Source organism: Chelonia mydas, chromosome 8 (genome assembly GCF_015237465.2).
Source record: "Chelonia mydas isolate rCheMyd1 chromosome 8, rCheMyd1.pri.v2, whole genome shotgun sequence".
Lineage (NCBI taxonomy): Eukaryota > Metazoa > Chordata > Testudines > Cheloniidae > Chelonia > Chelonia mydas.
The window spans coordinates 86245890-86257620 of NC_057854.1; positions in this window are offsets into that span (position 1 = coordinate 86245890).

The following is an 11731-nucleotide window of genomic DNA, read 5'->3' on the forward strand; positions in this document are numbered from 1 at the left end:
TAAACTTCAGCCTCCCGGTAGAGTAAACCTTTCTACCAAAAAGATCCAGTTTCTTGGAGTCTGTTGCCTTAGGAGTCACCCCCTCCAAATCCTGCCTCTCCCTTTTGTTGGCTGCAGCACCTTCAGGAATCCTGGGAGGGAATGAGTGTAAAGGAACTCATAACTCTGGGCAGGCACAAAGTACTTCCTCTCAGCTCTTTTTGATGTGGGGGAAGGAAAGCGAGGGTTTGACACAGAGCTTTCACTAGGTCCATAGTGACCTCACTGAAAGGCAGGGCTACCTTTGACGGCCATGCCACAACCAAAATGTTAATCAGGCTGTGGGAGGATTCCTTCAGTACTGCTGCCTGCAAGTCCAAGTTTAAGTCCTCAGTAGCTCCTGGTGGGCCTTACAGATGTCTTGGGGAGGCAACACGCGTGGCCTTGACACAGCCTCGTCCGGGGAGGAGGAAGCCTGCACTGGCCAAGGGCCCCTCCTTCCCTTCTGTGCTGACAGGATCCTGCAGAGCCAGTTCCTGAAACTCAGTACCAGAGTCCGGATGAGGTGATGCCCAATGAGACAGATGTGCCCTTCTTTTGGAGGCCACCAGGTATGAGCATTCTGAATGGGGCCCTGGGATTGGGGGTTTCAAAGGGGTCATTGCACTGGCATAGGCCAGTGACCCCTAGGTCAAGCACTCAATGGCACTCCTATGCCAGGGTTCACAGCAGGGAAGGGGTGACTGAAGGAGAAGCAAAAACAACTGGTCAGCCGAGAGGAGTACGATCCAACCTCCAATTCTGATGACCATGGACGTGCAGTTCCCACTGGTGTTGAAGATCGGTGCCGAGGCACAGAAGCTTGCATCGGGGCCAGCATTGTTGGTTTCCCTCAAGATGGTACTGCAGGGCCCGGAACTGAGCGGCAACTGGGGGCTATGTGCTTCCTCCTAGCCACCCGCACCGATGCTGCTGACTCCTGTACTGCCAGCAATGGCGATATTGAGAGTGCCAGCTGGTCTCTGGCAGCAGCAAACGCCTCCATTGTAGACAGCGCTGCGATGGTGTTGGTGCCGTGCTGTCCCTCCAGTGCCAGTTCATCTGGTACCAGAGTCAATGGTACCCACATAAGGGCCAATGTCAACAGTGCTGACTGCGATGCTGAAGCAGAGGAGTGGCCTGACCTATGTTGCACTGTACTCTGCTCCCCATGCCTGGCCTTCTTAGGAGTTGGGGAACATCCACTGTTGGCCAGCTGCCCCTTGTGCCTCTTCCTCAGCACTGGGGATGGCAAATAGTGCCAGGACTCCTGCACCATAGAAGGAGCACTCCTCACCAACACTGAGGGCATAGTGCTGAATCCAACTGGCTCTGCTCAGAGGAAGGTCTCAGTCCTTTGTACGGGGTTTGGAATCCCTGCAAATTTGACAGCGATCCCTGATGTGAGCCTCGCCCAAGCACTTCAAGCAACTAGAGTGCGGGTCACTCAGGGACATCACCTTATTGCAGGAGGCACAGGGCTTGAAGCCCGGTGACCGCGGTGTGCCTCGGCACCAAGTATGGAGAAAACTTCGCTAACTAACTAAAAACAAACTATACTAAGTAACACTTAATAAACTATTTACAGCTATATACAATAATCATAAAGAAGGTCCACTGAGAAGCTTGTCGTAGCAAGGGAACAGTTCCAGCGACCATCCTGGGCAGTAAGAAGGAACTGAGGGAGTGTGGGGTCTGCTGGGTCCCTGATATATGAGCGTGGGGCAGCAGAGCCACCCTGACGGGTACCTCTGAGAAAAAATTTTCCAGCGACTGTGCTCAGGGATTGGGGGCATGCACACACCTATATTGGAATGGACATGTGCAATCACTTGAAGAACCGCAGTTACCATAAGGTAAATAACCACTTTGTTCTGTAAACATCCTTAGTTATACCCAACATCCTACCACTTACTGAAATATTCAGTAAAAACTGCTATTTACATAATGTAATAGTATAAGTTTTTTCACTACTGTAATATTTATAATTTGATCCTGAAAGATTTAACCATGTTCTTAGTTTCTTTTCAGCTACTTTTCTTTTCAGCTACTTATTTGAAATTTAGTAGGTATCCTGCTCTGAATCTTAGCTGTTTACATGCAGTTTTGCCTGAGGTGATCAGGCTTGTCAGAGCACCTGATATTCAAGCACATGGTTTTTAAAAAAAAAACCCTGTAATCTCAATTGGTATTCAGGTGTACTCTCCACTGCAGAATTCCTCCTCTTGCTCACTGTCACATTTCTTCTAGTGTGTTTCAAGGTTTCATTAAACATAGTGTCACAAGTTCACTAATAACATCATTTCAGTGTAAAATAAAGGCTAGAGCTGGTATTTGATTTAAAGGCAAGTTGAGCCATGAAATTGAAAGTCTGTTTTACATTTTTGTCTTTTTAATTACAGTGCTGCTCCTTGATAAATCCTTAAACTGCCCACCTGCTTGCTCTCTGTCATTCTGGGGTGAGGGTGGAAAGAAGGCAGTACTATCATTTGATTGCATTGGGCAATATGGGGGCAGGTGCTGTGCAAGCTCACATGCACTTCCTTCATTTTATGCTTTAGTTCACGCAACCTGAGGCTTCCCCTTTATTGGTCCTGGTGGCACTCTACAGATCCAAGTTGGGGGTGTCAAGTTGTACTGTTTTAGGCAGTATGGCTATCTTATGTTCCTTCCTCACATAATGCCCCTGTGCTATTCCTCCTTTCCCCTCCCCCCACCAAAAAGAAGAATCTAATGCTGACATTTATTCCCGGGTACATCGCGGCACTTAAATGGCCAGGCACACTAAATTAATAAGTGTGTCTCTACACTGCATTGTAAACCTGAATCTGGGGGACTTGTGCTTGTGAACTCGGTGTTTCTAAGCCCACCCAGCCACACTAATGTGGCCACATTGCACTATGCAGACCTTCTGACTCAGGTCTGCAGCTTTAGCTACAAAAATGACAGGTTTTGGATGTGAGTCGCAGCAGGATTAGAGCTCTGACTTACCTGCCTGAGCAGGGTCTTGGAACCTGGGTCTTTGCTGTTCTGAGTCAGACTGATTTGCTGGTAGACAGAAAGGGGGCTTGAGCTCAAACCAGAATCAGAGCCCACGCTTAGTTTGCAGTGCATACGCACCCTCAGACTAAATATATTAAGTGCATTACTGAGTAGGGATGCTTGGCTAAATCATAGCCCTTGAGGGTACATCTACACAGCAATTAAACACTCACAGCTGGCCCAGGTCAGCTGCCTCGGGCTCATGGGGCTCAGGCTATGGGACTAAAAATTGCAGTACAGATGCGTGGGCTGGAGTCTGAGTTCTGGGACCCTGTGATGGGGGAGGGTTCAAGATCCGAGGCTCCAGCCCAAGCCCTAACATCTACACTGCAATTTTTTAGTCCTTCAACCCGAGCCTCACAAGTCCAAGTCAGTTTACCTGGGCCAGTTGCATCTGTGCCACGGGTCTTTTATTCCAGTGGGGACGTACCCGGAGAGATACGATTAAAGGTTCAAAACGGAGACTGGGGAAAAGCCAAAGGGAGCAGTAAGGTGAGCAGATTGGGAGAAACACAGGGACAGGGTGGAGGAGTAAGAGAAAATGAGACCAGAGAGATAAGCAGATCTTGAAGAGAGGACAAGAAGTTTGAATTTGCTGTGGTAAGAGTCCGATGGCCTATGAAGTTACACTAGCACCGCCACAAAGCCAAACACATCCAAACTAAAATGAAAGCAAATTAGTACTGATTTCCAGGCAACCAAGAATCCTCTAGACTTCTAGTTAGTCTTTTTTCCTAGAGCTTTTTTATTCAATATTTCATGGGGAGATTTCCCAGTAACTTTGTACCTGAATTCTCATTCTGGGATAAATATGCTTTTGCCAGCATAACTCATGCAGAATTTGCCTGAGGATGGTCATTTCTATTTCTATCATCTTAGTCTATTTTTAAGCATCAAGTAGCTCTTTTCTAGAGCAATGAATGTTCTTTCCTCAAAATACCCTATTTCTTGGGGAAATGGGGGGCTACAAATGCCTCTTACGTTCTGCAAGTGAAATAAATTCCTGTTCCTTGTCCAGGTGACTGACTGGCATTTCCTAAGCAATGGTCAATCTCTAAGAAAGACTGATACAAATCTTTGTCAACTAAGAAAAACTTAACAGCAAAATAAAGAACTTCTCTTTTCCCTTTAAAAAAGCTAAATAATGCATCTTTCACAATCATGTGGCTGATAATCCTCATTCCTTTGAATTGTGCCATCTGGAATTGCAGTGTTTTTCCTAAAAAGATTAAGGTCTTGATTCTGTGTCCTCCTGTGCTCCTTCTGATTTCTGTAGGATTTCTGTGCATGTAACAGCAATAGAATCTTGCCTCAAGTGTTTTTTAAAAAATAAATAAATAACCCCGCATGAAGGCTCTCAGAGTGAGGAAATCTCTACATGGACATTCTCACAGAGACGTCCCTCCCCATTATTCTGTCAAGGAGATGGAGTTTGCTCCTATGAGGGCCTGTCAGCAGTACTGCAGGACCTCAGAAAGTCATGGTCATCTGTATACAGGCTGTGGACCCAGTGGCTACTCACCCTTGTCTTCCTGTCACCTTGGCTGCAAGGTCTTTCTCAACCACATCTGCCTCCATGGAAAAAACAGATTTAAAAATGTTATTAAAGTTAATGTTTAAAATCAAATTTACACAAGTTAAGAGGGAAGGTACTGAACATATGGGGTCGGGCTTGGGTTATGGGGGATTGCAAATATCGGTTACAAGGTTCACGAGGTACATACATATCACATAACCACCATAGATCCAGATTGGGGTGTGGGAGTTTTTAAAGCATCAGTGGATAAATGGGCTCGGGTACGCCACCCATGGAATGTATTAAGAGTCCAAGTCAGTATTGGTGTAGAGAATAAGTACATGGGTGGGGTGCGTCCCTCGGTTCATCAGGGAAGGAAGTGGGTTATTTCCCTGGTTGGCATTCTCAGTTACTCAACCTGATACTGGCTGTGTCCTGTGATGTGTTCCGTGTAGATGTCTCTGGGCCACCTGATGGTGTCGGACACCATGAGCTGTCTCATGAGCCGGGCATAGCGTCAACCGACTCCACACGCTGTCAGTACCAGCTCGTTGTGGGGGTCCCATGCGCCCAGCGCTCCCACGACCAGGGCGTGGATCTGGACCTCGTAGCCCTGGGCTCTGAGTGTCAGCCAGCAGAGTGTACTTCAATGCCTTCCATGCTCAGGCCTCATGGAAGGCCTGTGACCTGTTTTCAAATGGCACTGTGACGTCTACCATGAGGACCTTCTTCTTTTCTGCGTCAGTCACGACAATGTCGGGTCGCAGTCAGCTGTCTGTCCCGGGGATAGCAGAGTCGACTGATCTTCCTCAGGGATGGCAGGATGACTTTCACCAGCCAGTTCTGGATGGCAATGTAGCAGTGCTGCCAGGCTCCGGAGTGCTGTTTGCATCCACACAGGACGTGGGGCTGGGTCTCGTTGGCGTAGCCACACTTCCTGCAGCGCTTGTCCCGGTTGCCGTGGCAGATGGCTCCATTGAGGGAAACGCAGTTGAGTCAGGCCTGGCAGACAAACCGCCAGTCGGTGAAGCTACCCCCAGGGAGGAAGTGGTTGCTGGCGTCCCACTTGCTGGACACCTCAAACACCTTGCCCTGGTCCGGCTTCCGCTTGAGGTTCTTGGCACAGTGGCAGCAGATGGCATCTTTCACGGTTCTTTCCAGCATGATTCTGGCGGTCGGGGTGATGATGGTGTGGTCCGGGGTCTTTATGCATGGCACCAGTATTCCCAGCTCCCGGCGCTCCTTGCACCACTTCCAGCGGCAGCCGATTCTCTTTTCTAGGCATCTCGAGGCATTGCGGGCTCGGGACCAGAGAGAGGACAGGTCTCCCCCGTCTCTCCCTAATTCAGCTTCCAGGGAGCTGCTGCGGTAAGTGGCGACGTCCTGCTCGGAGGGGGACCTGACGATGCATTTCCTGACTACGTCCCATACGGTTTCCTCCACGATGCTCCTCACCGTCGGGTCCGGGCACATCAGGAGGCCGAAGGCATGGGTGATCACCGCCACGTCGCACAGGTCGCCCATCCGAGGTATGTCTGGTGCCGCCCTGCCTGTGGGAGATATAGATGATGTCGGTGCTGGCCCTCTGGGGAAGGTAGAGCTATTTCTTCACCAGCTGCCTGATTGTCCTATCGGCCTTGTTCAGGGGCACCTTGTCTACAGGCAATCCCCTGAGGACAAAGAAGATGCAGGGGATCAGGAAGGTATTGAGGGCATTGATCTTTTGCCAGGGGGCAAGCAGAGAGGAGTTGATTTGGGCCGCGTCCCACAGGATCTCTTCAATGATGTATTCGGGGAGGATCTGTCGGAGGCAGACTCCTGTGGGTGTGCCCACGTGTTGGTATACCTCTCCCTCTTCAAGGGAGGCCATGGGCTCACCCTGGATGAGGAACCGTGTCACCAGGACTAGAGCCCTGGCGCCGCCTTCGACTTTAAGGGAGACGCACTTTTTGGAGTTGAAGCGGAGGCCCATCCACTCAGCGGCTCAGCTGGCAGCCGTTGAGCATCCACTGGAGGCTTTCCGAACTGTCAGCGACCAAGGGCAGATCGTCCACGTAGGCCAGGATGCTGATTTTCTTGCCATGCAGGTCGAAGCTGGTCAGGCCGCTGGAGATGGCTCGGATGAGCGGTTCCATGGCCAGATTGAAGATGATGGGGCTGAGAGGGCAGCCCTGTTTCATGACGCAGCGGATGGGGATGGCATCCGTCTCTCCGTCTGTGGTGCGGATGGTGGTGGTGCAGTCCTTGTAGAGGTCCCAGAGGATCTGGATGAAGGTCTCTGGCATCCCGAACTCTCCCAGGGTGGTGAAGATGTGATGGTGGGTATGGACCCAAAGGCGTTGGTCAAGTCGAACCATGCTATGGCGCAATGCCTCCTGGATCTCCTGGCCGCCTGGATGGCCATCTGAAGAAGGAAGTTGTGCTCGTAGCATCCCTCGCAGGACATAAAGCCCTTCTGTGCTGAGCTGACGGCGCCCCCTCACACTGACCAGTCCGTGATCCTTGCCTTGAGGCAGCTGGCATACAGCTTGTAGATGGTGGAGCAGAGGGAGATGGGCTTCCAGTTGCTGGGGTCGTCTCATTCGCCTTTTTTGTTGATGAGCACGGTCATGGATTTTTTCCAGGAGCAGAGGGTGCGGTGGAACTGACTTATCTTATCCAAGGGTCCTCTTTAGAACAGGGGATATGAGGGAATTTGGGGGTCCCATGGTCTTGTTCTCTTCCCAGCTACCCCCCATCTCCTGACCCAGCATGAACCTGCTGGACCACATGGGGAAGCATCAGCAAAATCTGGAGGGATGAGTATGGGGGATAAGTAGGCAGCTGAGCCTCTCCTCTATATGGAAAGGGGAAAATCCATGCAAAGAGCCTCCACGTAGGGATCTAGGAGAGAAACATCTGGTCTTGGAGCTCTGTTCTAGCATAATTTACTCAGTTTTCCAGGCAAAGCAATTGTTTTTGCCTCTGCTTGTGGAAATTTGAAAAGGCACCATCTGTGATGCAGCACAAACAGTTCTTCGGGACAGAGAAAAATGCTCACTAGCTGTAGTATGAGCTTTTGTCTCCTTTCTTTGGTGCAGCAGGTTATCTTCTAATAGCCAGGATATGTCTTGGAACATTAATATGTGCTTTCCTGCTATAATCTAGTGTTTAGGGTGGTGAGCTATTGTTTTATTATGGGAGGGGAGGGATCCAGTGTAAACTGGCTGATATTGGTAATGTAATCAATGGCTCTTTTGTCTGTAGAAATTGTTTTGCATTGATGCTGTTGCTAGTAAGATGTATGTCACCTATATGCAGTCTGGAGCAAACAGTGCTTATAAAGCATTGCAAACCCCAGTACCTGCCTAACCTTACACGCTGTAATGACTTCCATATTATTCTGTTCTGTGTTAATACTTTACTTACTTACATGTTCCATGTAAGCAACTTATTAGGAGAGAGGCTGACATTTCTTAGGATTTAAGTTTCAGAGGGCTGCCCCAATTATTCAGAGTTCCTGATCCATGTTATTTAATCTGTAGTCCAAGGTCTTGACATAAACTAAAGTAATAGCTAACTAAGTTACAAATCTGACTAACAACATGACAGTTAACACCTTTAAATGGCTGACACGTTATAAAAATGTTCATTCTTTGTTTCATTTTAAAATAAACCGCTATGGAGTTGTCAGTTTTCTTTCTGACTCATTCTAAAAAGTCTACTTCAAACTGGGCAGTATTCATTTTAAGTACCATGGTGCAAAATTAAAATTAGCCAGAAGGACTAATTAATTTATCAGTTGAGTTCATTCAGTTTCCTGTAGCCTATCAGAGTTGTGTACAATATAGTAATAGTGTTCTCTGTTCTTAAAGTATATTTCTGTTCTGAAAAGTGACTCTGTAAAATTTGCATCGTGGGGTTCCATGTTTGTGTCTCCATGACCCGAGAACTAATTTCTTCATTCTACACGTGAAAAGATGGGGTTTAATACCCAGCTCTACAAACTTAGTCTGGGATTTAAAAGTTAAACTTGTTTGTTTTTTTTCCCCTGATTCATGCATCACTGACAGTAAAGATTCTGTACTGGGGATTTAGTTAACAATTATAATTGTAGCACAGGGAGCCTTGGGTGGGGTGAGTGTGGGGCACGAGGGCCATGGCCTGACTATTTTTTGGTCAGGCCAAACCTGAGTGGCACTACAACCCCATGTGTCAAGTTGCAATGCCATTCACTCAACTCAAATTTGGCCCCGCTGTGGAGGGCGGAGGGGCTCATGGCCTACGGGGGTAAGGATAGTGAGGTAGTGGAGGGGCCTGAGAGGAGAAGGAGGGAAGCAGATCTATGGGCCTCCCACTTTAAATGGCATTCCCCAGCCCTCGATTATTATTATGATGGATGAGCCAGATAGAATCCAGTTCTCTCTCCCTGAATATTAAACCATCTCTACATGCTGCAGTGACATGATGTAGTGGATTGGACAAAGAACTAGGAGCTTGTTCCTGAGGTCTAATCTCAGCCCTGTCACATACACTGGTCTACACATAGACTTGCACTGGTTTAACTAAAGATGTGTTTTTAAATTGATGTGGTGTAAGTTTGTGTAGAACTCTTATTTTGGTCTGAGTGATTTAGCTCAGTTTAGCTTAATCCATTTCTTCACAGCAGCTGTCTCTCAGTTCCCTGATCTGTAAAGTAAGAACATTAATACTTGTCAGGGGTTTTGAGGATTATTAATTAACTAGTAACTGTATATTGCTTTGAAAAGAGATTGTCCACTGCACTAGGTATCAGGCATCTTTCTGTCAATTAAAAATTTAACAATCTGTCAGAAGTACCTGTAAATGAACTCCAGGCCGCTCTTTCCTGAATTGTTTGCATAGGGCCAGACTGAGATGTCTTAACTCACAAGGGACTATTCATGAGGTAATAGCCCATTGACCTCAATGGGATAAGGTGCTATTCAGCATGAATGGTTGTATAAACTAGCCCGTAATCATTCTGTGGCAAAGATGTATCAGTATGTTCCATCCTGTTTAAGAAGACTTGGTGCCAGTGTGACAACATAGTCACTAAAGATGGTTTTCCAATAGAAAGATGTCTGCTGTAGTGTTGACCCATGTAGGAGTTTGGTCAATGTATGATCGTCATCAGTCCGTTCTAACAGATACGTGTACAGGCAGGCAACAGGCCATGTGCATGGAATATGTTTGCTAAGACACAATTCCCAGTCTGGAGTAATGAAGCAGCAGTGTGTTCTGAGTTTGCATTCCTGTGGTTAAGAGGATATGCCATTTTTATTCTAGGTCTAAGTTGTTTAGCTAGATATTACACCATTAAATCAGGCTAAGCACTTCATGTCAAGCAGTGACAAACCACGAGAATCCTAGCAAATATCTTGTCATTGTTAATATGATGCCCACTAAAAATGAAACGCTGAGGGCCAGATCCTCACTTGATGTAAACTGATGTAGCTGCATTGAAGTCAATGGAGGTGTGCTGCTTTTACACTAGCTGAGGATCTGGCCTTGTAATTTTTTTAACTGAAATACTAAGTTGGCACTTTCAATGAACCAGAAACCTCTTGAATCTCAACTCCTGCTCAACTGATAGGTGAGATGCATTTGCAGTAGCTCCTCCCACATTAGATGGGCCTTATGCAAGGAGAGCCCCAGGGTTCCTGCAGAGATGTGGATGTCTGCATGGCAGAGACTGATAGCTATTGAGAGCCAACATTGATCAGGCTTAAAAATTTGCTGCTTACAAGTTGCTGTCCCCTTAAAAGCTATCAAACTTTGTGTCCGATAAATAGATACAGTTACCTCAGTATTATTATGCATGGATTTTTGTTACACACTGGCAGTGTGCTTGGTGCTGTACAAGACAAAAGGTATAGACAATCCCTGTCCCACAGTACCTGAACTACCTTATTCTTATTATAGGGAGTACTGCATGGGCTTAGATAACATGGTTTGTTTAAGGTATTATCTACTGCAGTGTAGCAAGTTTTTAAGGCCAGTCACAGTACAGCAATCAGTGGCAGGCCCAACATGGAGTGGCGGAGAGGGAAGCAGATGGTAACAGATGCGTAGTGTTGTACACTGAGGCTCAGAAGAGACATCATCCATGGCACAAGGCTGGGGGATGAAATTAGTAGCAGATAGATATGGGAAGTGGTCAATGCTAAATCAGAATGGGATGGGAAGTGGATCAGTAGCAAAGTTGCAGACTCACTAGGAATTAATAATTTTATTAAGATGATGTTGAAGTAAAAAGAAAACGGTACAGAGTTTAAGCATAGAAGTTTCTGGTTATCAGGGAATAAGGTACAGATTATCAAGGGGTGTGAAATTCGGTTTAGGAACAGGTAGCGTAAGGAATACATAATCTGCAATCTCCCCAATTGGGGGTAAAAGTTTAACAGGTCAAAGTACAGACATTGAGATATGGGGGTATGTTGTTCATATAATGGCTATGTTCAGGTGTGGAGTATAATGAGTGGATACGATGATGAGGATGGATTTACCCTCATTTGGTGGGATTTAATGTTCAGAGAGTTTATGGTTCCAGTTTATATGGTCCAATGGAAAAAGTCTCTCAGTCCCTTTCCCATAGTTGATGCATGATGTTGTACTGGCTCACACCTCCTGGTACTGTCAGTGGCCGGTGATGTGTTCAATGTAGATGTCCCTGGACCATCGGAATAGCTACATAAGATTATTATCTAAACACTTGTAAGCAGAGTCAGGATGAGCTCCACCCTGACATCTGGTGTTGAGCTGTGGCAAGTTGTGGAAAAGAACTTCAGAGGCTGATCTCATTTGCATAGGCACACTCACCCCGCCTAGCATGAACCCATAGCTGCCCAAATGGTCACTTTGGCTGCTGTGGGATCCCAGTTTCTCTGTTATTGTTGCAGGAAGAGTAAATTGTTATTATCCTGATTATGTGAATCAAGGACAGTGGAACTCTACTTGGCCTTTCGTTATGATGGAGGGACTCGACATAAACTAAGTAGCACTCGCTAGGCCAGGGATATGGGTTCCAAAACTCAGTGAATGGAGAGAGGCTGGGGACAGGTATTAATACCTGGTGGTATGGGCCCCCTGGTGAGGGCCTTACATGCTAATTGTACTTCCTCCTCTCTCCACTGTGGAATATCAGAGCTAATGCAT